This window comes from Macaca fascicularis, chromosome 12, assembly GCF_037993035.2.
Source record: "Macaca fascicularis isolate 582-1 chromosome 12, T2T-MFA8v1.1".
Classification (NCBI taxonomy): domain Eukaryota; kingdom Metazoa; phylum Chordata; class Mammalia; order Primates; family Cercopithecidae; genus Macaca; species Macaca fascicularis.
This window is the reverse complement of record NC_088386.1, coordinates 19,847,645-19,875,286: the sequence shown is the minus strand read 5'-3', so window position 1 is coordinate 19,875,286 and position 27,642 is coordinate 19,847,645. Positions and strand designations below refer to the sequence as shown.

The 27,642-nt window shown below is 42.9% G+C and overlaps 1 long non-coding RNA gene across 1 annotated transcript in view; it reads left to right on the top strand.

The window, feature by feature from the left end:
* The first annotated feature begins 2,539 nt into the window (after window positions 1–2,539).
* The window catches only part of LOC102122293 (uncharacterized), a 39,607-nt gene continuing 14,504 nt past the window's right edge, over window positions 2,540–27,642 (top strand). The window contains exon 1 of the long non-coding RNA XR_010579855.1: window positions 2,540–2,969. This is a non-coding gene — a long non-coding RNA (uncharacterized lncRNA). The remainder of the gene's footprint in view (window positions 2,970–27,642) is intronic.

Sequence of the window (27,642 nt, the reverse complement as noted above, 5' to 3'; positions counted from 1 at the left end):
CAGAAAAAGAAAATGGAAGTCCTGAGCTCACAGGGAGTTGCTATTTCCTCAAAATTTTCACTTACAGCAGATAGCAAGGGTGCCTAAATAAGCCAACAGGTTACAAAGAGAAAATTGGATCCTCTGAGAAATGATACCTTCTATTTATTATCTTCTTTCTCCCATTGGTCAAGGGTCACTGCGTGGGGTACTAACCCCATCCAGTTCTAAAGGTCTGGATCCATTCCCTGGAGTAAACTGTCTCGTTTAAACTGTCTTCAATACAGCTCGGTGTAGTTCATCAATTAATCAGACCCTCGGCTGAACAGTGGAAAGAACCCAAGGCTGTGCTCTCAGGAGGTGAGGAAAGCTATTGCACCTCTTTTTTGAACAAGGATTTGAATTTTTGAATATACAAGTAAGTTTCTAATTTGGAGAGTAGAGGGGTATGTACCGTGCAGCGAAAACCTTCTAGGTAGAAGGATCTTAAAACGTGTCCCAGAAGATTGGTGAATCAGGTCCAAAATCCTGGGTTGGCAGCAGCTTCATATGTTATTAAATCTTGACTTTAGAGTTGAAAGGAATTTCCCACTGGAAAAAAACAGAATGAAAGCTGAAAACTTGGCACTCGCCTAGAAAATCAAGAAGAGCAAAAAGGCAGCTCCCTGCAAACATCAGTTTGGGATCTAAATCACCAGAGGCATCTCTCTGCAGCCTTAAGACCAATTATTCTACCATTCAGTGTCTATAAAACAAGCTTATACACATTATTATTCCTTATTGAAAACCATAATTTACAAGTTGACTCTCCCAGGTTTCATTGTTATGTTTCCCACGCCCCCAACTCTAGGTTTTCCATAAGCTTCAGATTCATTGCCATCCTCACTCTCCGCCTATTCTCTTTTCCTTTGTTTTAAGACTTATTTTACCTTGTCAGGAAAAGATTCTCAGGGTGTGAGCCTGCTTTGAAAAGGCAGGGTTGAAGGTGGGCAGTTCTGGAAAAGTGAGCCTCAACATCTCTCACCTGTCTTCAGGATAAATTTTTCCTCCCATCTCAGCGGGCTACCCGGGGGAGACTTTCCCAGAGCTGAGATGGGCTGGCTACCCAGGCGACAAAGGTTGGATGCTCCAAGTTGCATGATATTTAACTGCGATTTAAAAATCTATGTACTCTAGGAATCTTCTAGAGTGCTGGAAATGTTCTCTATCTCGGTCAGGGTGGTGGTTACCAAGTATATAATATGTACAAATTCACCAGTCTTGCACACTTGATTATATATAAAGTACACTTCAATTAAAAAGTAACTAAAAATACACTACCCTCAAAACATCCAGTGCCATTCATAAAACTTCAAACTATCTTCTTACAATTTTGGGCTTTGAAACATGGAAGAGAGCTTATTGCTTTTTTCTTGGACATCAAACACCACTAAGATAACACATTTTGAATCGGCAACAATTTTGGTTAGCATTCTCGCCTCATAACTAGAAAAACATTCACTTTTCCTAGGAGAAAAGGAGAACTTGAGAAGAAACGGACCTATAATCGCAATACATTGTGATAGGAGGCAACGGTCTCCATTTAATTGATTGCTTTCTTTTCCTTTCCTTTTTTTAAAAAGGTGACATTTGATTTATAGTTGGCAGTACCCTCAAATGCAGTTTCATTTCGAAATGAAAAAACGTTCAATTCTTGAGTGATTGGTGGACAGTGCCTGCTTTCAGGATCTTTTCCCAGGGTGCGGCTTCCCGGGAGACTGCTCTGGATAACCAGCAGGACTGTGCTTCTCATGTGCTCGTGGCTGGAGCCTGCTGGCTGGAAGCAGGGTCCCGGATGCCATTCCCCTGAGGCCAAGGGTCCCAGCTGCTTCCCCACTCTGGACTCTTGAAGCAGCACAGGATGCTCCGTGAACTGCTGGTCAGCTGTCTGTTTCTAACTTGGAATTGTTTGCCTTTATTAAATCAGCCACTCTGTGGGCAATCTGGACAAGTTGTTTACCTTTTGAGCTTTCAGGGTTTTTTTGCTGCGAAATGAGGGAGCTGGTCAGATCCAGCGGATGGCAGCCCTGGCTGCGAGTGAAACCACGGGTGAAAGTCACCTGGGAAGATTTAACCTGAATAGGGAAGCAGGTGCTGTAGCAAACATTTTTCAGGGCTTTGGCTTTAAGAATGTCAGTTCTTACGGGTTTTGGTTGCAGAGCATATGTCTTTAAAAAATGCATGCCTGGTGCGACACACTTCTTCATCATCCATGCCACCGAATGACATTGAGCATACTTACTGGATAATCTGATTCGAATATGTCATGTAACCTGCCTGTTTGTTTCCCTTTACTGCTTCTAAAGTCATCTACCCTCTGTTAGAATAAGTGAGACCATCACTGGTTATTTTTATTATTGTTTTAAACCTTCTTCTCTTTAAATATTTTTAGATTCCAAGAAGTTGCAAAAATAACACAGAGAGTTCCTGTGTACCTTTCACCCAGCTCACCCAATGATAACATCTTACATAACCATCCTCGCTGGTTATTATTCCATGATTAACCCCCCTCTCTACCCTCAGTGGAGGCCCAGAGCAATCAGCCTTCACATCTGAAACAGCCTAATAGCAAGCAGCAGCCTTTTTGCAATGTGAGAGTGAGGAGCTGAGAGGAAAACCCAAGCTTCCTAGTTCCTAATCCAGAGCTTGTAGTGTTTTTGTGATACAGCCTTGCAGAGAGGTTAAAAAAAAAATCCCCAAATGAAAACTGATGGCTTATCTATTTAAAGTAGATGCAGCGAATAACTCATGAAATCATGCCTTTGCTTGTTATGCCCCTTGCAGTGGAGATGGATGGATGAGTGGATCTATCTCTGCCTACATGTCTCTCTGCACTATGTAAGGAAAATGAGACAGGTTGAGGAATGCAGTGAGGTGTGATGGATAGAGGACATGGCCGAGACTCAGACAACTGAAGATACAGCCCTAGTTCTGCCGACTGAGTGAACTTGGTAAGTCATTCTCTGAGCCATTATTTCTTTGTTTGTAAAATAGCAGTGGAGGAAGACTAGGCTGGGGAAGGATAAGTTGGAGGCTTAAAATGGTATGAGTCTATGGAAATGGGTGTGTCAGGCAGGGCTCCCTAGGAAGCTGACTCTGAGAAGTGGGGGGTAACATGCAGGCTGTTTGTTAAGGTAAAACTTTCATGGGAGGAAGGGGCTGAAGCAGGATTGGGCAGAGAGAGAAGTTGAGGCCCAATGACAACCTTGGCAACTGCCTGAGGCGCTGTGGAGCTAGAACACCCTTTGGCATAGTATCAAGTAGAGGTGAAAGGTCCAAGCCTTGACACCCACATCCATCTGGTCAGGCAGCCCCCTGCAGTGGAGGCCATTTTCCCCGATGACACTCTTAACTGCGGTCAACAAGGTCTTCATTAAAGGGTCATCTGGAAGGCCCACCACCATGACCACCATAAGGCAAAAGCATGACATGACTTTTAGTCAATAGAATAACAAAAATAATAAATATGAACAGTCACAGGGATATTAGAGATCGTGTAGCTCAACCTCCTCATTGAACAGGGGAGGAAAAGGGAAGATTCAGTGACTTGCCCAAGGTCATACAGCAAGGTCATGACCAACTGAGTCCTGGCCCTTTCTCCATTCTTTCCAGAATAAGACAGCTCACATGCTATGTACCTGCTAAATATCCTCATCTCTATGCAGAGAGGGCCAGGCAGGCCACAGGCAGTACTGAGGGTGCTACAAGCTGGCCTTGGTCACAGCCATGGGGGTCTGAAGCCCATGCTGGTTGTTTCCAACAACTGTTTTACCCCCAGTGCCTTCAGTCTTTCAAATAAAGTGGCATTCATCCTTCTGGTTGTCTGTGAGCCTGTCCAGGGAGTATTTTCAAGGTAATCTTTTCTCCTTGGAGCCTGGTGAAAAGGGGGAAAAAGTTAAAAATGCATTAGGATTAGGCTCAATGGTGATGGTGTCTCAGAGCCTTAGGCTGAATGGGAAATTCATCAATTCATCATTCAAAGCTGGACTGACAGAACACAGAGCCAAGCCGGAGAGGCCTGGAAACTGGCACGTCCCCCTGGATTTGCACAATTCCTCCGCAAAGATCATGGGGGCCTGGGTTGGAGAGCCCCACATGGCTGGATAATGAACGTCCGCTGTCCTGCTGAGAGCTGGCCTCTGTGCCTGGCAGCACTTGGGGAGGGTACATGTGTGAGGAATTGGGGAAAGCACGCCAGAAATGGTTACATTTTGTAAGAAATGTCTTATCTTGCTCCATTCACAGAGGAAAAGAAAACATCAGCACGGGATCCAAACCTATTTCTCTGGGTAATCCGTCTCTGTACTGCTGCTGCCTGCAAATCTCTCTCGCGTTAGGTTCCCTGGCTTCAGACTAATGCACACACTGTATTCCTCTGAAATTTAGTAAGAGTCCTATGTGTCTTTTGTAATTCATATTTCTGTGTCTTATCTCCACATAACGTGCTAATATGGAAATTAATTTTGTGCTCATCAGATAGCAAAGTAAATTGTCAAGGTATGGGTTTCTTTTAGTATTGTTGAAAGTTCTCCCCACCCCATTCTCTGGCAGCTGAATACTTAATATTATCCAAACAGGGAAAATTAGCTTTCTGCAAATACATCAGAGCTGATTTAGAGTTGAAGTGATTCCTTCACTTCTCAAGCCCACGTGGGACTTGCCCCTACCTGCTCAGTCTCTTCTCATCACTCTGCCTGGGTACCCCCTGCATCCCCTCTAACCCAACTGCCCTCCAGAAGGTCAGTTAAATGCATCACACGTTCTCAAGTCGCTATCCCTTTGTGTGGACCTGTCCCTCCGCTTAGATCATCCTTCCTTGCCTTCTTTCCCTGAGCAACATCTGCTTCATCTTTCAAGAATGCAAAAATGTTACTTCCTCTGAAAGCTGGGGATTGGGGCTCTCTTTGTGTGTGTTCGTGTGTTATCTGAGGCTGGGGGTGGCATACTGCCACAGGTGGCGGTGTCAGATATCCCCCAGGGAGCTGAGATTTGATTCCTTGCTCCCTCCCCACAGGGAGCGGATTCCTGCAGGCGAGGTCTGCCCGTGTTCTAGGGGCTGCCCTCCACCGTGGCTACCCACCTTCGGAATGTTTGCTTTCATTAGGCCCTCCTGGATGGATTGGCAGCTCTTCCCAAGTCAGACCCTGGTATGCCCTTGTTGGTTTCCAGCAGTTAGCAGGCTGGGCAAGGGGGCATCTGGGAAGAATCCTCCTCAATGAACGCATGCGTGTAAGAGGGAAGGAATGAACTAGGAACAGGAAGTAAATTTCTTTCCAAGAGAAAAAAGCTGGAAAAATAATTGTTCCTCTTGTTTAGAAGATGACAGCTTTTTTTTTTTTTTTTTTTTTTTTTTCCTTCTTTTCATTACGTGCCTTTCTCTTTAAAGGACAAAAAAGGTAAGATTCTCCGGATCAGAAGCCAGACAGACTTTTTCACAGCTCTGCAAAAGTGAGAACAGCAAATTCACTTCCCTTCTCCCAAAAGGCTCCTGCTACCAGGTGCTCCCGCTCCCTGCAAGATCCCTTCCTGTAGAGTTAGGAGGAAGAGATGTGGCGCGGACGTGTTCCCCGAGGCATCCCTGTGAGGTCGGCGCCCTCCCCTGTCCATTCCCCACAGAGCCTTGGGCCACTTCCCACCCCGCGTTCCCTGGGACCCCCTGGACGCCTGGCCCTGCCCGTGAGCGCCGCTCCACTCTGTCCGGGTGTGGGCTCGCGGGAAGGCCCTTCCAGCCCCTGCCCAGCCGCCACTCCCGGCTTCCCTGAAGGGCAGGGCAGGGGAGGGAACGGGAGGGAGCTGCACGGAGGGACGCAGTTTTGGAACTATGGTTGGTCTGACTGGGTGTCGGGTCTGTGGCCACCCAGAGAAAGGCACGGAGTTAGCCCTTCGCAGTGGGTGACACCCCGCTCTTCGCCTGGTCCCCCTCAGCTCAGCCTCCTGTGACAGAGAATCTGGGGCGACAACGCACTTCGCTCCTCGACTCCGGGGTGCGAGCCGTCTCCTGCAGTGTGGTAGGAATGGCGCCCCTGCAGGGGTGCAGTTGCAGCCCCAGGGAGAAGCCCACACTAGGAGAGGCCCACTGCCCTGGCCCAGAGGCCAGCTTGGCCTCAGTTTCCCTCCCTCTGTCCTCCGCCCCCAGCTCCCTCTCCCCAGAACTAGTCAGGGCAGGACGGCCCTTGGGGGCCTTGGCTCTTTACTTGGGTCCCTTATAGCTCTTCCTATCAGTGAGAGGTTTATTCACAAAGACGATTCTTTCTGTTGTTCTGGGGCTATTGACTCAAATACACAAAAGAAAAACTCAGAGTCACTCAGATACTACGATCTCTCCAGTTCGTGTTAATCTAGTAAAATTTCTCCCTAAGTAGAACATGGATCCAGGCACTGACCCCATCTCACGATGGGGAATATTATTTTTTGTTGCTATGCCCCATGATGTCAGGACAGCGTCCGCTTCCCCATCCTGCCCAGTCCTCCCAGGCTTGCCTAGGCCTGTGCGAAGGGATAGTGCCTGTCACAGAACCACCACTCACCCCTTGGTGGCAATACAAAGAATAAGCATGACTGCTTTTGGGCCCTGAGCCCAGATGCTGGGCCAGGTGTCCCCACACCTGTTAGGGAAGCAGTAAGGATTTCTTCCTGTGCCAGTAATCTCTTGCTGAGGAGATGGGAGGGGGATTCATTCTCTGATTTCATGTATGGTTTTAGTTCCCATGAGAGCCCCCAGGCACTTTCTAGCCACAGCCGTTTTTCTATTCTCAGCTCTGCAGGCAGAAAGGCAGGTAACACGGCCTTCTCCTCAGAGGAGCCATGGAGTCTACCTTCACCGAGTTCTCCCACACCTCAGGAGGCCAGACCTTCCTCATTGAGACAGCACAGCTTTCTGTGAAGCTGTAGAGTGGGGAAGGCTGCCCAGCACACACTGGGGCTTGAGAGCTGTGGGGAGAGGATCCTCACTCAGAGAGGGGGCAAGTTGCCATCAGGCAACGCAGGGACTTTGTCAAGGGCCAGAAACCTGTTTTCCGTTCCTATGTCCCACCCTGGATCTCCTCATTCTCCTTCCCCAGTATTTGCCAGGCATAGGAGACTCTGTAGTGGCTTTACCTATGGTGCTGGAGGGAGCATGACTGGGTTGCATGCTTCGGGAGGGGTGGGAGAGTGGAGGCACACGGCATGTATGTGTATGTGTACATGGATCACATATGATAGGCACTTAACATGTTGCTTTTTAATGAGAAATGTATTCAATTCAAAGGACATTTAAGGCGTTTATGCTGAGCTGGTGCTGCTAGGTGTGTGCTGCTTAGAATCAAAAGATACATCACATGTGTTCTATGCAGTAAAATAACTTCAACCCAGTAGAACAGTGTTTCTCCAACTTCTCAGGCCCTGATTCACAGTAAAAAATTCTTTTCTTAAAAAATTACATTTATTTGTGTAAAATATGACATAAAATGTATTATCTTAACCATTTTAAGTGTACAGTTCTGTAGTGTTGAGTATATTCATGTACAACAGATCTCCAGAACTCTTTCATTGTGAAAAATTAAACTCTATACCCACTAAAAATAAATCCCCATTGGAAATATCTTTTATGTTGCAACCTCAGTGCACACACATGCGCGCGCACACACACACACCACTGCTTGAACAATTTCATGAAACAAATACTTGCCCTTACTCCATGGAAGACACTCTGATATTCTATTCTATTCTACTTACTTATTTTTGAAAATGCTGGTCAAGACCCAATAACTTATTTCTGTTAGTGCGTTTTAGTGGGTTCCACACCTGCAGTTTGAAACGCTCTGCTGTAGAATACAGACAAGTTCACAGATTGCCATGTGACCAGGCAGAGTCAGGTTTGGGGCACAGGGCAGGAGCAGGAAGTCAGTTCTGGAGGATTTGTAGGAGGGAGGGAAACCACTGAGTCAGGAAGATCAGAACAGGTCTCCTGGGAGAGTTGCTGCCAGAAATATTCCTCGAAATGTCAATAAGATTTCAACTGAGGTCCGGGTGCGGTGACTCACACCTGTAATCCCAGCACTTTGGGAGGCTGAGGCAGGTGGATCACCTGAGGTCAGGAGTTCAAGACCAGCCTGGCCAACATGGTGAAACTCTGTCTCTACTAAAAGTACAAAAATTAGTCAGGCGTGGTGGCAGGCATCTGTAGTCCCGACTACTCGGGAGGCTAAGGCAGGAGAACTGCTTGAATCTGAGAGGTGGAGGTTGCAGTGAGTTGAAATCGTGCCACTGCAGTCCAACCTGGGTGACAAGAGCAAAACTCTCTCTCTCAAAAAAAATAAAATAAAATAAAAATTCAGTTGAGAGTAGGGAAAAAGAGGGATAAGATGTGTAATAAAAGGAGGATATTCCAGGCAGATGAAATAGCAAGTGTGATCGTAACTGCACAACTCACTAATTAAGTAAATTTGTGCCTCTGTTTTCTTATCTGTAAAATGGGGATAGTAATACTACTTACTTCTTCGTAACATGAAAGTTTAGTAAATTAACCCATGTAAAGCACTTAGAAAAGTGCCTGGTACATAGAAAACATGTAATGCTAGTTCTTATTATATATTATGTTATGTTATATTACATTTATTGATTTTTAAGGAAGCTTATTCAGCTATTCCACCTGTTTACAACTGAGCTGAAAAAAATAAAACAAGAGATAACTTCCATTACAAAGCTCCCCCCCAAAATGGAGTTATTGGCAATAGTTATAAACCATTGTCTGTTCAATAGCAAGTGATAAAATAGTAAAAGCAGTAATAATAATAACAACTAGCATTTATTAAATGTCCAGGATGTCCAGGATGGTACTGAGCACTTTACATGCATCATTTCATCTAATCAGTAGTTACAGTCAGAAGGCCAGCCATTTAGAGCGAAGCCCTGGACTATCTGGGTTCTGTATCAGTTTTTCATAGGCAGACCTCTGCCTCTACCAGAAGATCATTGATAGAGAAGAAGGGAGTTTGTCAGGTAGACAGAAGTCTTTTTAAATCTTGGCAGGCTTGGGGGACTGTCTTGGGAAAGGTGGCAGGTTCTTGAGGAGCAACAAATGAAGTGTATCTCTGTTGCCATGGCCACTCAAGGCTGCAGAGAGCATTCCCAGGGTAAGCCTTTGACCCTCACAATGAGAGCAGACCTGAGAATTTCCCACCTCTGAGTCTAATTCTATCAGGGTTTCCTAGTGTTTCCACAGGGAAACAGGCAGCTAAACAAAATATAGCATGGGGTTTGTAGAAACCTAGGAAATTCTACCGAGCTCCATCCATGGCGGTACTGACCTTCCCAAATGGCCCATAGTTGACTTTGCTGTCTTCATCCTGCATAATCAACTACAGGGTGACTCACTGAAGACCCTGCACAGAAGCTCATACCCTTACTCAAAAGATTGCTTTCAGGCCCTCCCTCAGATCCTGCTAACTCTCATGTTAGGTATGACTTTGATCAGTCCAAATAGCTGCCTTTCTGTTTTGAAGCAGATTAGAAGCCTGAATTAAAAGGGATTGGAGGGTGTGTGTGGAGGCTGCTGAAGACGAACATGCTGACTGCAAGACTATGAAGGAAGGAGGACCTGAGACATTACACTTAACAAATACCCCATGCATAGAAAACAGTGCTCAGAACGTTCTGGGAGCAGAACCACGTTACATGGCTTTGTAGCCCACCTAGATAGACCCTGTGCAGAATAACACGCAGGCAGGAGGCCCTGCGTTCTCAACACAAGGCGAACCAGCATGCCTAAGAGGAAGGAAAATGAGAGGATGACTCAGAAGACCTGGGGTCAACCCCAGTTCCACCATGTACCAGCTTTGTGACTTTCAGCAAGTCACCATCCCTTTTAGGGTCTCAGTGTCATGTTTGCCAAATGGGGGTGAGGTGCATGATAATAATAGGACATCAGCTACAGGCTTGTAGTGAAGACAAGATAATATAGATGGAAAATCCTCTGTGAGTTTAAAAGCACTGAATAAATGTTTGAGTTTAATTATTCAGCTCAGTGTTTAAGGAGAAAAGAATATGTACAGTAAGATTTAAAAATAGTTCTCTCCAAAATTGGAGAAATGAGTTTTGGAATGGAAAGTGATGACTTTCAGTTTGTTAAATGATTCACTTATGTGAAGTTTTGTTGATAGATGATAGATAGACAGATGATAGATGGATGGATAAATAGAGGATAGATGGATAGATAAATAGATAGATAGATAGATAGATAGATAGATAGATAGATAGAGACAGCCAGTGAGAGACACAGCAAGAGAGAGAAAGAGAAAGAGAAAGAGGCTGAGAATTAGAAGGTGCTGGTGGTGAACAGAGGTTCTGGAGTCCCATGTGTATGTGTATGTATATGTTCATTGATTCATCGATTCATTTGCTGAGTATCAACCATGGAGCAGGCCCTCAGCTAGGTGCTGAGATATAATGGCAAGGAGAGACTAATAGGGCCATTAGTTCTTTTAGTTTACTGGGGGAATTAATAAAATGACTCCACCAATGAATGCATAGTTCCAGACTGCAATAGTGACCCCACGGCACGGTGTGGTGGAGCCAGTTTGACTGGGTTCAAATTCAGTTTGCTGGCTGGGTGACATTGGGTGTGTTACTTAAATCCTCCAAGCTTCAGCTTCCTCATCTGTTAAGTGGGGGATAATCATACTTACTTCTTAGGGTTGCTGTGAGGGTTAAATGAGATAATACATCTAGAACAGGGTTTCCTAACCTCTGTGTGATTGGTGTTTGGGCTGGATTATTCCTTGTGATGGGGTCTGTCCTGTACACTGCAGGATGTTTAGCTGCACCCCTGGCTTCTACCTACTACATGCCAGTGAGCCTCCTTCCCCAGCACTGTGAGCAAATACCCGCTTTTGGCCCCGGTTGAGAAGCGCTGGTCTAGAGCATGTAAAACAGCATCTGGCACATGTTGAATGCTCAATATGTGTTTGCTTTTAGAATTTTCAGGCTCACATCTGTGATCTCAGCACTTTGGGAGGCCGAGGCAGGCAGATCAGCTAGGTCAGGAGTTCAAGACTAGCCTGGCCAACATGTTGAAACCCCGTCTCTACTAAAAATACAAAAAAAAAAAAAAAAAATTAGCCAGGCATGGTGGTGCACGCCTGCAGTCCCAGCTATTCAGGAAGTTGAAGCAGGAGAATCGCTTGAACCTGGGAGGTGGAGGTTGCAGTGAGCCGAGGTCATGCCACTGCACTCCAGTCTGGGCGACAGAGCAAGACTCTGTCTCAAGAAAAAAAAAAATTCGTTAAGGAAAGGTACATAGAAAAAACAGATCCCTGGTATTGACATTGACTAGCTGTGGAACTTAATCTTGAGAATATTAATGAATTTGTGTGTACCTTGGTTTCTCCGGCTCTAAAAAATGTTGATCATCATATATACCTCACTTAGTGGATATTAAATAAAATAATGGATTAAGTATTACTTTAGTTCCACATGAGGATATCTAAAACAATGATGGTACTGTATCTTTAAGGCAGGGGTCAGCAAATAACCCGCCATGGGCTAAATCTAGCTGCCATCTGTTTTTGTACAGCACATAAGCTAAAATGGCTTTTTGACTTTTAATTGAGTCTCATTCTGTTGCCCAGGATGGAGTGCAGTGGTGCAACCTTGGCTGAGGGCAGCCTCCGCCTCCTGGGTTCAAGAGATTCTCCCACCGCAGCCTACCAAGTAGCTGGGATTACAGGCGCCTGCCACCATACCTGGCTAATTTTTGTATTTTTAATAGAGATGAAGTTTCACCATGTTGGCCAGGCTGGTCTCAAACTCCTGACCTCAGGTGATCCACCTGCCTTGACCTCCCAAAGTACTGGGATTACAGGCCTGAGCCACCACACCCGGCCAGCTTTTAAATTTTTTTTAAAAATCAAAAGAAGAGTAACATTTCCTGACATGTCCAAACTATATGAAATTCACATCAGTATTGTTGGAACATAGCCCCACTTATTTTACAGCTGCTTTCTTGCTACAAGGCCAGAGTTGAGCAGCTGTGAAAGAGACAGCACGGCCCACAAAGCCCGACATATTTACTATCTGATCCTTCGCAGAAAAGTTGTCTGACCCTTGCTTTAAGGTCTTAACAAGACTGGGGAGTTGGACCACTTACTTTTGGATATTATGTGCTTCCCCCTTCTTTTTGATGCTTGATTTTAGTGAATGATGGAGTTTACTCGAACATCTGAACAACGGGTATGGCTTTCTTTATCAGTTTGGTGTAGCCTGCAGGATCTGCGGCCACGTGGCCCCTGAGGCCAGTGAAGAGAACTGGCATCATAAGGACTAGGGGCACACAGTGAAGCCTCCTGCCACCTAACTTTCAGCTCCTCTTCTGAACTCCTCTTTGCTGTCTGGGGCTGACTCAGTTGTCTCTGGACCTGAACAGTTTCAGTTTGAAAGGCTTTGTCATTTCAATTCTAGGTCATAAATGAAGCCTGTCCTTTGTCTGTCTATTCTCTGTGTCACCTATTTCCACTTACAATATCTTTTCTTTTCTTTATATTTTTGAGACAGAGTCTCACTCCAGCCCAGGCTGGAGTGCCGTATCACCATCTTGGATCACTGCAACCTCCACGTCCTGGGTTCGAGGGATTCCTGTGCCTCAGCCTTTCAAGTAGCTGGGATTACAGGTGTGCACCATCACACTGGGCTAATTTTTGTATTTTCAGTAGAGACAGGGTTTCGCCATGTTGGCCAGGCTGGTGTTGAACTCCTGAACTCAAGTAATCCGCCTGCCTCGGCCTCCCAAAGTGCTGGGATTATAGGCGTGAGCCACCACACCTGGCCTACAATATCTTTTCCATAAGACTTTATAAAACATTTGAGTGTCTTGTTTTCATCCCTGGCCTAAATCAGTTGACCATGGGGGCACTTCCTGGTCCAAGGATTTAATAGGGCTTTCCAGCATTGCTTAGTTTTTGCTAACCCATTAGATTGCCTGGTTGGTAAAGTTTGTTAAAATATGGAACAAGTACAACCAGGAGGACTCACAATTATGCCTTCTTTTGGATGGGCCATAATGTAGGGAAACCTGAAGAAGATTTATCTTGAGCAGATGGAGGTAAGGTGGAAGTAGGAGGAGAAACTTATATGAGAGACAAAATGCTCGAGTGCTTCCCACACAAATACCCTAGAAAGTCTGCAAATTTGAGTCAACACTGAGGAAGAAGCCTTCTAAGGGGCCTGAAATAGCCTTTCAGCTGGTTCACTCCCCCTATGCCCACCAGAGTATGCCTCTGCACAGTTTGCTGGGCTCAAGCCATCCCTGAACATTTCATGAAGAACATCTCTTCTTGACCTGTGTGTGTTTTAAATTGAGATTTGCTTTGCACATTAATTGCAGCAATGGACTGCAGGTTGAACACGGCATAGACCAATCAGGTCTTCCTAACTCGGCCATCTTGAGTGGAAAACTAACAATGACTAAGCCCCAAGGACTGTCCAGTTTGGATTTGTCTCTTGCAGAAGTCCTATCTGTCTGTGGGTAGCTGGCCTAATGAGAATTAGCTTAGAGCACTTCCTGCTAAAACCAAAGTCAAATTTCCTATGTGGCCACTTTGATGTCTTAATACTTATGTTTACAATAAGCATAAAAGGCACGAAGCCCTTCATGAATAAACTTCCTTAAACAGGGTGTCTTGGTTCTAGTCCAGAGTCCATGTACCTCTAGATACGTAGTAAAGCAGTCAGGACATTTCACTCTGATGGCAGACGGGTATCCTACTCTTTGGTTAAGAACTTATGCCACCTTAATGGGTATGCCAGCTTTGTTCATTCTATAATTCCTAATTCTAATGCCATCGTCTCCAGGATTCCACCTCAGGTCTCTGTTGTTTATCTGGCCAGTACATTATTTTTTCTTGCCAGTGCATTCCCATTCATAATTCCTCTTACCTTTTCCACCATGACCAATAGCCCACATCAATTACATGGATGAGCTTAGTCGGGGAATTGCTTGAGTTGTTGCAGCTGCTAAAGCTGCTTCTCTCAAGGACCATCTATTTCCTCTTGCCACTTGCCAACCATAAAACAACCATATAACTAAAAGAATGAGGCCCCTGATTAGAAAGAGGCCATGAGGAAAACAGCATGTTGCTTCCTTCACCCTGTTTACAACCTGTTTATACCCATCCAGGCATCCCATGATTTCTAAGTCCCCTCTACCAGTCAATACATCAGTTGGAGGAGACACCTGGGAAAGGGGAGAAGCGGAACAAATCAGAACTGCCTGTGCGTGCCTGGATTTTCCATGACAGCAGCTTGTTATCACATAAAGTTCTCTGCTTGTAATGCAGGGAAGCTGGTGTCAGAAGCGCTTCACCCACTGGCAAGTTGAACATATTGACCTTCTCTTATCAAGCAGTAACCCCATGTCCTATTTATGATTATTTTTTGGAGAGTCCAAGGCTTTTCCCTAGATTAGCTGTTTCAAACTTTAATACGCATCAGGATCACTTGAAGGACTTTTGTTAAAGCACAGATTTCTGAGCCCCACTTCCAGTTTTTCATGCAGCAAGTCTGGGGCTGAAGATTTTGCATTTCTAGAAAGTGCCCAGGTGATGCTAATATTGTTGGCCTGGAGACTACATTTTGAGAACCATTGCTACTCTTTTTTGGCAGACATGATTACTTTGCCAAAAGATTGGTCCAAACATATATTACTCAACACAGACTCAGATTAAATCTCTAATGCTATGGGACAAGTTTTCCAATTTTTTATGTAACAGCTTAAACATTAAATCCGACCACAGAACCGATAAGCTTGAAAGCTTTTGCAAGGTAGAGAGCAATGATGATGACATTAAGCTAGAATTAAGTAGACTTTTCAATGAAGACTTTAAGGGTCCTAAAACCTTATTAATTATCGTCATGACTTGTAGTTCTGTAGCCAGAAAGCTCAGTTTAAACAAAATTGTAAGGGGATGGCCCATGGGGGTTTTAGCTTACCTTCCAGCTGTTTTTGTCTAACACCTAGAATAGCAGTTGGCAAACTACGCCAGCAGGTTAAACCTGGCCTGCTGCTTGTATTTGTATGGGCTGCAAGCAAAGAATGATTTTCCCCTTTTTAAATGGTTGTCAAAAAATGACTGTTTCATGAATGTGAAAATGACATGAAATTCAAATAACAGCCAGCTGCAATCATGGTTTCATTAGTACATAAAATGTTTATTAGTACACAGCCATTTCTACTGTTTTTGTGTTGTCTATGGCAGAGTTGAGTATTTGTAATAGAGACGGTCTGGCCAACAGAGCCTAAAATATTTACTATCTGGTCCTTTACAGAAAACATTTGCTGACCCCTACGCAAGCAGGAAGGGGATTATATTGTGGTATCTATTTGCATGAGTGAAGCTCACAAAGAAGCCATAAACAACCCTTAGGAGAAGCAGGCCCAGTGACCTTAGGACTTGGAGCATGGACTGACAAATTCTGGTTTTAATATTGATTTTAATATTGCCATCAGATTATTAACCGTCATGGCAATTAGCTGTGTCTGCCAAAAAGACCCTTTCTTTTGGCCCCTTGCCGTGTCCCTCAGTTCCCAGTGTCCCTGCACTCTTGCTCACCTGCACTTTTTTTTTCTTTTTTGAGACAGAGTTTCACTCTTGTTGCCTAGGCCGGAGTGCAATGGTGTGATCCTGGCTCACTGCAACTTCTGCCTCCTGGGCTGAAGCAATTCTCTTGCCTCAGCCTCCTGAGTAGCTGGGATTACACGCATGTGCCACCACGCCTGGCTAATTTTGTACTTATTTATTTATTTATTTTTAGTAGAGACAGGGTTTCTCCATGTTGGTCAGGCTGGCCTTGAACTCCCCACCTCAGGTGATCCACCTGCCTCGGCATCCCAAAGTGCTGAGATTACAGGCGTGAGCTACGGTACACCTGCACTCTTACTCATCTTCACACAATACTCCAGAAAATGGGTTAGTTACCAGTTCTCTAAGCTCAGCAGCTGCACCGGAAAAAAAGTTAGTGCTGGGGTTGTGTTTATGTCCTTCCTGATGGTGGTGCGTGGTCCCTTTGGGGTCTCACTACAAATATTTCATCTTGGAGCAGTGGCGGGTGAAGTCCTGCAGACAGAAACAGAGCTGGCACAGTGCTGAGCAAGATGCTGCATATCCATCAGCGTGGTCACATAGAGGCCCCTCGAGCTTCACAGGACTGACATAAACCAAACCATAGCTCGGTGGCAAAAGTACAGCCTGACATTCTCCTAGGAATTACCCCAGTGGAATACTGAATCATAGCAAATTTCTCAAGACACAAACATTCAGCAAAACAACACAGATTTTTTTGAATACTGAACAAAATTAGTATTTTGTGATTTCAGGGTCTCGAGAACGACTGACTACTTGGAACACGTCCCAAGGAAACAATTAAAAATACATGTTTTGAATATGAAGCTTTCATTGGTAAAGCTATAAAGTACTTCCGCTTGCAAACATTTCCCTAACATCTCTGTACTTTTGTAACCGTGAACAATGTGAGGACTGTTTTTACATAAAACTAAAAATTACGAATTAAACTGCTTTAAAAACAAGAATCCTATTTCTCCAGCTTGATCATCTATTTGAGCTGGTGTTTTTTGGTTTAAAAAGTCATTCGTGTATCTTGTTTCTCTAAAATATATTTTTCAAATATGGAGACTTTTGTATATGATCTCTTTTCAACTTCAAAAGGTGGTTAAAAACATTTATATAATAAAAGTGATAAATTCAACACTTTACTGTAATATTAAGAATGTGATTTGCTGTTTTTTCTCCATAGGGAAAGAGCAATTGCTTTATGCAAATGTAATGCAAGATGGGATTTCAATTGGAATGTATTGTAATTGTGTTATGCTAGTTGCAATGGTGAGAAAGGGTGTCTTTTGTGAATTGGTGCTAGGCAAACCCTAATAATCTAAAAAATACATGCATCTAGAGGAATGTTTCCACTAGAACATTTTATATAAATTTTATTTGAATTTGTAATACAGTTTCATGGTTAAATAAAATCAAAACAGTACAAAAAGGTGTGCACTAGGCAAGATGGCCGAATAGGAACAGCTCCAGTCTCCAACTTCCAGCGCGAGGGACACAGAAGACCAGTGATTTCTGCATTTTCAACTGAGGTACTGGGTTCATCTCACTAGGGAGTGCCGGACGATCGGTGCTGGTCAGCTGCTGCAGCCCGACCAGCGAGAGCTGAAGCAGGGTGAAGCATCGCCTCACCTGGGAAGCGCAAGGGGGAAGGGAATCCCTTTTCCTAGCCAGGGGAACTGAGACACACAACACCTGGAAAATCGGGTAACTCGCACCCCAATACTATAGACATCTATAGAACTCTCCACCCCAAATCAACAGAATATACATTCTTCTCAGCACCACATCGCACTTATTCCAAAATTGACCACATAATTGGAAGTAAAGCACTCCTCAGCAAATGTACAAGAACAGAAATTATAACAAACTGTCTCTCAGATCACAGTGCAATCAAACTGGAACTCAGGACTAAGAAACTCAATCAAAACCGCTCAACTACGTGGAAACTGAACAACCTGCTCCTGAATGACTACTGGGTACATAACGAAATGAAGGCAGAAATAAAGATGTTCTTTGAAACCAATGAGAACAAAGATACAACATACCAGAATCTCTGGCACACATCTAAAGCAGTGTGTAGAGGGAAATTTATAGCACTAAATGCCCACAAGAGAAAGCAGGAAAGATCTAAAATTGACACTCTAACATCACAATTAAAAGAACTAGAGAAGCAAGAGCAAACACATTCAAAAGCTAGCAGAAGGCAAGAAATAACCAAGATCAGAGCAGAACTGAAGGAGATAGAGACACAAAAAACCCTCCAAAAAATCAATGAATCCAGGAGTTGGTTTTTTGAAAAGATCAACAAAATTGACAGACCGCTAGCAAGACTAATAAAGAAGAAAAGAGAGAAGAATCAAATAGACACAATAAAAAATGATAAAGGGGATATCACCACCGACCCCACAGAAATACAAACTACCATCAGAGAATACTATAAACACCTCTACGCAAATAAACTAGAAAATCTAGAAGAAATGGATAATTTCCTGGACACTTACACTCTTCCAAGACTAAACCAGGAAGAAGTTGAATCCCTGAATAGACCAATAGCAAGCTCTGAAATTGAGGCAATAATTAATAGCCTACCAACCAAATAAAGTCCAGGACCAGATGGATTCACAGCCGAATTCTACCAGAGGTACAAGGAGGAGCTGATACCATTCCTTCTGAAACTATTCCAATCAATAGAAAAAGAGGGAATCCTCCCTAACTCATTTTATGAGGCCAACATCATCCTGATACCAAAGCCTGGCAGAGACACAACAAAAAAAGAGAATTTTAGACCAATATCCCTGATGAACATCGATGCAAAAATCCTCAATAAAATACTGGCAAACCAGATTCAGCAGCACATCAAAAAGCTTATCCACCATGATCAAGTTGGCTTCATCCCTGGGATGCAAGGCTGGTTCAACGTATACAAATCAATAAACGTAATCCAGCATATAAACAGAACCAAAGACAAAAACCACATGGTTATCTCAATAGATGCAGAAAAGGCCTTGACAAAGTTCAACAGCCCTTCATGCTAAAAACTCAATAAATTCGGTATTGATGGAATGTATCTCCAAATAATAAGAGCTATTTATGACAAACCCACAGCCAATATCATACTGAATGGGCAAAAACTGGAAGCATTCCCTTTGAAAACTGGCACAAGACAGGGATGCCCTCTCTCACCACTCCTATTCAACATAGTGTTGGAAGTTCTGGCTAGGGCAATCAGGCAAGAGAAAGAAATCAAGGGTATTCAGTTAGGAAAAGAAGAAGTCAAATTGTCCCTCTTTGCAGATGACATGATTGTATATTTAGAAAACCCCATCATCTCAGCCCAAAATCTCCTTAAGCTGATAAGCAACTTCAGCAAAGTCTCAGGATACAAAATCAATGTGCAAAAATCACAAGCATTCTTATACACCAGTAACAGACAAATAGAGAGCCAAATCATGAATGAACTCCCATTCACAATAGCTTCAAAGAGAATAAAATAACTAGGAATCCAGCTTACAAGGGATGTGAAGGACCTCTTCAAGGAGAACTACAAACCACTGCTCAGTGAAATCAAAGAGGACACAAACAAATGGAAGAACATATGATGCTTATGGATAGGAAGAATCAATATTGTGAAAATGGCCATATTGCCCAAGGTACTTTATAGATTCAATGCCATCCCCATTAAGCTACCAATGGCTTTCTTCACAGAATTGGAAAAAACTGCTTTAAAGTTCATATGGAACCAAAAAAGATCCCGCATTGCCAAGACAATCCTAAGCCAAAAGAACAAAGCTGGAGGCATCATGCTACCTGACTTCAAACTATCCTACAAGGCTACAGTAACCAAAACGGCATAGTACTGGTACCAAAACAGAGATATAGACCAATGGAACAGAACAGAGCCCTCAGAAATAATACCACACATCTGCAGCCATGTGATCTTTGACGAACCTGAGAGAAACAAGAAATGGGGAAAGGATTCCCTATTTAATAAATGGTGCTGGGAAAATTGGCTAGCCATAAGTAGAAAGCTGAAACTGGATCCTTTCCTTACTCCTTATACAAAAATTAATTCAAGATGGATTAGAGACTTAAATGTTAGACCTAAAACCATAAAAAACCCTAGAAGAAAACCTAGGTAATACCATTCAGGACATAGGCATGGGCAAGGACTTCATGTCTACAACACCAAAAGCAATGGCAACAAAAGCCAAAATTGACAAATGGGATCTAATTAAACTAAAGAGCTTCTGCACAGCAAAAGAAACTACCATCAGAGTGAGCAGGCAACCTACAGAATGGGAGAAAATTTTTGCAATCTACTCATCTGACAAAGGGCTAATATCCAGAACCTATAAAGAACTCAGTCAAATTGACAAGAAAAAAATAAACAACCCCATCAAAAAGTGGGCAAAGGATATGAACAGACACTTCTCGAAGACATTCATACAGCCAACAGACACATGAAAAAATACTCATCGTCACTTGCCATCAGAGAAATGCAATTCAAAACCACAATGAGATACCATCTCACACCAGTTAGAATGGCAATCATTAAAAAATCAGGAAACAACAGGTGCTGGAGAGGATGTGGAAAAATAGGGACACTTTTACACTGTTGGTGGGACTGTAAACTAGTTCAACCATTGTGGAAAACAGTGTGGCGATTCCTCAAGGATCTAGAACTAGAAATACCATTTGACCCAGCCATCCCATTACTGGGTATATACCCAAAGGATTATCAGTCATGCTGCTATAAAGAAACATGCACATGTATGTTTATTGCGGCACTATTCACAATAGCAAAGACTTGAAATCAACCCAAATGTCCATCAGTGAAAGACTGGATTAAGAAAATGTGGCACATACTCACCACGGAATACTATGTAGCCATAAAAAAGGATGAGTTTGTGTCCTTTGTAGGGACATGGATGCAGCTGGAAACCATCATTCTCAGCAAACTATCACAAGAACAGAAAACCAAATACCACATGTTCTCACTCATAGGTGGGAATTGAACAATGAGATCACTTGGACTCGGGAAGGGGAGCATCACACACCGGGTCCTATTGTGGGGAGGGGGGAGGGCGGAGGGATAGCATTAGGAGATATACCTAATGTAAATGACGAGTTAATGGGTGCAGCACACCAGCATGTCACATGTATACATATGTAACAAACCTGCATGTTGTGCACATGTACCCTAGAACGTAAAGTATAATAAAAAAAAAAAATAAGAGCGACACCAGATCTAGGTTGGACAGGTAGTTGCTGGGCAGATGTCCTCGCAGAAGTATTTTTTTGTGTAAGGTTGCCATGGCCTTTGTGCAAGGTTGTGGTTTTTGCAGTCTTTTGTGATACTTCTTGTCATCAGGCTTTCATGCTTGAGAACCTCCCTTCATGACCTTTCTTGGCTCTGTAAGTCAGAATTTTTAACACAAGTGACTCCATTTTGATTCTGACAACTTTCACAGAATAAAATGGGCTGCAGTGAGAAAGAATGTAGCCTAAGTGAAGACAGACTTAGGAGATGGAGCATCTGGAGACCTTTTATTCCATACTCCCAGTTGTACCCGCAGCCAGCTGTAGCTTCTCCTTTTTTTGGTTTTGCTTCTTCAAAGCTTTCGTGTATTCCATTGGCCAGTATAATGACTTCTGATACTTATTAGTCAAGGTTGCCCCTAACCAAAAGACACTTTTCTAAATTGGAAGGCTTTCCAGAGCAGGTGACATTTGACCTGAATCTTAAAGGTTTCATAGGACTTAGATGTTTTAAGTTTTGCCTTTTGGTCCAAGCCTGAACTACAAACAAACAAAGAAACAATCAAGTCACATTATGGTTGTTTTGTACTTAAAAAATTAAAATAATCTCTTTCCTCCAATAATATTGAAAGTAGGAAAATGTCAGCCTGAACTACTAAAAAAACAAAAAAAAATCAAGTCACATTTTCATGGTCATTTTGTACTTAAAAAAATTAAAATAGGCCAGGCGCACTGGCTCACTCCTGTAATCCCAGCACTTTGGGAGGCCGAGACGGAGGGATCATGAAGTCAAGAGTTGAGACCAGCTTGGTCTACTAAAAATACAAAAATACAAAATACAAAAATAGTACTAAAAATGCAAAAAATTAGCTGAGCGTGGTGGCGGGCGTCTGTAATCCCAGCTACTTGGGAGGCTGAGGCAGGAGAATCACTTGAAACTGGGAGGTGGAGGTTGCAGAGAGCCGAGATCATGCCATCACACTCCAGCCTGGGTGACAGTGCGAGACTCCGTCTCAAAAACAAAAAAGTAAAATAATCTCTTTCCTCCACTAATATGGAAAGTAGGAAAATGTCAAATAATATAGAAAAATTTAAGGTTACCCCCATCATAACCCTCCAGAAATAACAACTGTCAATTTGGGATGATCGTTTAATAAACAGTGATCTATAGTCTGCTGTTTTCTCAATATAAGCATTTAAAAAAGGTTTTTGGTTTTTGAAAAAACTTTACTTGGAAATAATTTCAAATTTACAAAACAACGTAAAATTAAAAATAGTACAATGAAAAGAAATCCTACCTAGATGTATCTTATTTTAGTTATTTATGTATTATTTATTATTACTTTTTCAGACAGGGTCTTGTTGTGTCACCCAGGCTGGAGGGCAGTGGTGTGATCATGGCTCACTGCAGCCTCACATGGGCTCATGTGATCCTCCCACCTCAGCCTCCCAAATAGCTTGGACTATAGGTGTGTACCACCATGCCTGGCTAATTTTTTAATTTTTTGTAAAGTTAAGGTGTTACTATATTGGCCAGGCTGGTCTGTAACTCCTCCTGCCTTGGCCTCCCAAAGTGCTGGGATTACAGGAGTGAGCCACTGTGCCTGGCCTCATCTTATATGTATTTTTTATTGTTCACGTTTGAGTCACTGGGAGGCAAATTATGTACATTATGGACCTTTACCTCTCAATTCTTTAGGGTAAGTATTCTAAGAATAGGAGTAATCTGTCACATAATTACAGTGCAGTTTTCACTTTCATAAATTTTCACTGACTGATAGAATAGTGTTATCTAACTTATTGTCTATATTCCAGTTTTTTCAGTTGTTCTAATAATATCCTTTACAGCATTCTTCCCTTCTGGTATATGATTTAATGTAGGGTCAGGTATTGTTTTTATCTATCACATCTCCACAGCCTTCTTTAATTTGGAACTTTTCCACAGCCTTCCTTTGTGTTTTACAATATTCACATGTTTTTTAAAATAGAAAGTTCCTTGTTCTCTGTTTCCCTGATATTTCCTAGTGATTAGATTGATTATATTCTGCATTCTGTGCCAGAGTATGGCATAGGCGATGTGTCCTTTTCAGGGGATAACATCTGGAAGTATAATTTAACTGCAGGAAAATGCATGAATCTTAAGTGTACAACTTGATGACTCTTTGCATATTTACATACCTGTATAACAAGATCAACATCAAGAATATTTCCATCCACTCAGGGAGTTTTGTTGTACTGCTTCCCATAAATGCCCACTCTCACCTCTCCACCCAAAGGTAGCCCCTCTTCTTCCTTCTTGCATCATATATTAGTTTTTCCTGTTTTTGGATTTAATATAAAATGAATTATACAGTCAGTATTATTTTATGTCTTACTTTTTTTTTTTTTTTTTGTGAGACAGTGTCTCGCTTTGTTGCCCAGGCTGGAGTGCAGTGGGATTATCTCGGCTCACTGCAACCTCCGCCTCCTGGGTTCAAGTGATTCTTCTGCCTCAGCCTCCTGAGTAGCTGGGATTACAGACTCCCACCACCACGCCTGGCTAATTTTTGTATTTTTAGTAGAGACTGGATTTTGCCATGTTGGCCAGGCTGGTCTTGAACTCCTGACCTCAGGTGATCCACCCGCCTCAGCCTCCCAAAGTGCTGGGATTACAGGCATGAGCCACCGTGCCTGGTCTGTCTTACTTACCTCTTTCAACTAATATGATGTTTTTGAGTTTCTACTATGTTGATACGTAGATCCACAGTTCGTTTTTTCCCTCTGCCATTTAGTATTCCATTGCATGAATACATTGCAGTTTATCCATTTGGCTTTTGCTGGAGAATGTTTTCAGTTTTTGGTCATTATAAATAAAATTTTTGTAAAAAACCCTTTATAAGCCTTTTGTGGATATATATTTTATATATCTTTCTATATCTACTCCAGTATTGGAATCGAATTGCTAGACCATACAGAAAGCTTATGTTTACATTTTAAAGGAAGTTCTAAATAGTTCCTGACAGTGCTTTTACCATTTTAAACTCATAACAGGTGTTTATGAGAATTCTAATGGCTCCACATTCTAACCAGTGCTTGCAGTACTCAGCCTTTTTATTTTGGCTCATTCTGGTGATAATATAGTAGTATCTCTTTGTGGGTTTTCTTTGCATTTCCCTGATCAATTTTAAGCATCGTTCTATAAGCTTTTTGGTCACCTGGATAGCTTTTTTTTGTGAAATGGTTTCTCAAGTCTTTTGCCCATTGTGATAATTGGGCAGTATGGTTTCTGTTATTGATTTCTAAGAGTTCTTTACATATTCTGGATACAAGTTATATTATGTATGTGTATATACATAATATATATTTATGGTGAATATTTTCTCTCAGCTTGTGGCTTCTTTTAATTCTTTTAATGGTATCTTTTCATGGACAAAACTCTTTCACTTTGACCAAGTTCAACTGTTATTAAAAAAATAATTGCAGCTTTCACATTTCACATATCCATCTCAAATTAATTTTTGCATATGGTGAGAAATAAGAGCCAAAGTTCCGTCCTGTGTAGTTTCTAGGCCCTGCCTCTAGCAGGGCTCTGGACTCTGAGCCCCACATGCTGCGGGTGTCTCCACTCTTCAGCCTGGCCCAGCTTCTCTCACTGCTGCGACTGCACGGCCGGCCAGCAGATGTGGTGGACACAGAGGGTTAGCTCTGCATTTAAAGCTCTTACAGATTCCAATCTCTCTTGCCAGCCCACAGGTTGTTCTAAGCTCAGCTAGTTTCTCCTCATTTTTGTAAAGTCCCTGTGCCTATGGCAGGCTGGATTCTCCACATACTCAGCAGGCCAATCTAGGGAGGAGAGCAGCCTCTGACCTCTTTTCACCTAGGAGGGCCTCCTCCACCAGCACTCTGTTCCTTTAGACTTCTTTGCTTCCACAACTCTCTGACGTCATTTACAAATATATGATGGGTTTTTAGCTTATTTATGCTTTTCCTAGTTGTTATAGTGAGTGTGATGACCCATTGCAACTGTCCACAGAATCACTGAAAGCTAGACACATAGTTCCATGACTTTCAATTACTGTCTACACGGTAACAATTCTCCTATTTTTATTTTGAACCAGAACTTGGCTAATGAATCCCAGACCTTTATCTCTGATTATCCTAATGTTTCATAAGCCTGTTAAATGTACATATCTGAGATGGGATTCATCATCTTTCCCTGTAAAACAGCTGCTACCTGGAATTTGCTGTCTTGGTGAACACCATTCCCAGCCACCTAGTCACCCAATTCCTGAACTTGTTGACGCCTTCTCCCTCACCACCCACATCAATGAGTTACTAATTTCACTGGAATCTATCTTGGAAACCTCATATATCGCAATGCCTTGATTCCCCTGCCACTGCGCTGCTCAAGGCCCTCACGTCCCTGGTAGGAACAATTGCAATCTCTTCCTAACTGAACCCTAGTCTCGGTCTCTCTCCTTCTCCTCACATTATTTTCCTTACTACTTGCAAACTGACCTTTTGACCAGGCACGGTGGCTCACCCCTGTAAGCACAGCACTTTGGGAGGCTGAGGCAGGTGGATCACTTGAGGTCAGTTCGAGACCAGCCTGGGCAACATGGTGAAACCCTGTCTCCACTAAATATACAAAAGTTAGCCAGGTGTGGTGGCATGTGCCTATAATCCCACCTACTTGGGAGGCCGAGGCAGGAGAATTGCTTGAACCCAGGAGGCGGAGGCTACAATGAGCCGAGATTGCGTCACTGCACTCAGCCTGGGTGACAGAGTGAGACTCAGTCTCAAAAAAAAAATAAAAATAGGAGTGATTTTTAAAAATAAATGTCTTTTTGATATGCAGAAGTAGCTAAAATAAATACACATCTCTTTGAATATTCATACGTGATTGAATATTCACTCCAAGGCTTTAACATTCCTGATAGCTCTCTTAATTTTCACAGAATAAAGTATAAATCTTACAGAATTCAAAGTCCCTCCTAGCGCAAGCCCATTTTCCTAGTCACATGTTCAGTTAGTCCCACATTGATGACTGGGGGCCAGAGCTGTGCAGCACGGTAGGGTGGGGTGCCATTCACATTGTATTTCTATATGAATGGCAATGCCATTCGTGCCACTGGAGTTTTGCAGTGAATATCCCAGTTATTCTCCAGTAGCTCCGGATTGCTCTCAGTTCTCTGAAAATAAAATGTTCATTCATACCTTTTCACTGTTTTCTCAATAACCTTCCTTAGTTTCATCACTGGCAAAATTCCTCTTTCTACTCTAAGAGCCAGCTCAGGTGACTCATGACCTTTTAGGATTTTCTGTAGCCACTCAGCCTATCCAAAATAATAAGTTATTCCGTTATTTGGGTTCCGTTATAAATGCCACTCCACATTGTATTACCAGTTTGGTTTATGTATCTATCTCTCCTGCTAGACAGTCGGATTTTAGGGGGAAGTTTATGCCGTCGAGCACCCTCAACTATTAGACTGAGTACATCTTTGCTAATTTGAGTTGGAATGAATATATTTGGGCAAGATGTGACCTGATTGTTGAGAGCTTTGAACATCAGTTTGTAGAGTTTGTATTCTATACAGGAGACAATGAAGAGGCATTAGGATTGGGGCTGGGCAGGCAGGAGCTGATGAAATGGACTCTGCCATACTTAACAAAAACAGGGCAGCATCAAACAAAGAAGAGTCTAGGCAGGAAGGGCAGCTGGGTCGCCCGTCCAGCCTGCGGCCCTGGATGGTAGTCTCCCTCAGACACTGTGAACGGGCCTGTGAAAGCCCTCTTCCTGCAGAGGAGAGCAATTAGCAATTTCAGAATTGACCCCATGCGAGCTTTTAATTTTAATATCCAATTTAATGTTCCAAATGTTGGTTTGTTTAAATCATCACATAAGCACATTTGCTGATGTTTCTTTTTAATCCCTTTTTTTTTTTTTTTTTGAGACAGGTTCCCACTGCCACTCAGGCTGGAGTGCAGTGGCGCAGTCATAGCTCACTGCAGCCTTGAATTCCTGGGCTCAAGTGAACCTCTCACCTCAGCCTCCCAAGTAGCTGGGACTACAGGCAAATGTCACCATGCCCAGCTAATTTTTAAATTACTTTGTAGAGACAAGGTCTTGCTGTGTTTCCCAGGCTGGTCTCAAACTGCTGGGCTCAAGTGATTCTCCTGTGCTGGCCTCCCAAAGTGCTGGGATTACAGGTGTGAGCCACCACACCCAGCCTGTAGATTTTTTTTTTTTTCTGATGGTAGTGGCTAGGCTGGTTCTAGGTGTAAACAGCAGCTTCTTTATGACAGGCTAAGTGTTCTGCTTCTGGGCTGGGATACGTGAAGAAATAACCCTTCAGTTCTAGGGCAGATATACGTCCAGTCTCTGCTTTACCCCCCCATCTGACTTCCTTTTCCTCAGCTGGAACCCAGAGACCTACAACAGGACTTTGGGCCCATCCAGGCTGGACATGGCAGGGACGTGGCAGCAACGTATTTTTCTACAGAATCAGGTCATCCTTGCAGCTCCTTTGTTTCTTTCAATTTTCCTTATTTATTTTCTTTGTTTTCCTCTTGGTCCTGATTTTCTACTTCATTAACTTTGTTATGTATTCTTCTGCTGAAAACAACATCAGATACATTTTGTAAAAAGGCAGGCTATAAATAAAACTAATAAAATAAAATAATAGCATGCCTTGAAAAAAATACATGTTTATTGTAGAAATTTTATGAAACGTAGACAGATATAAAGAAGAAAGTGAGAATTATTCTTTTAGAGAACACTAGT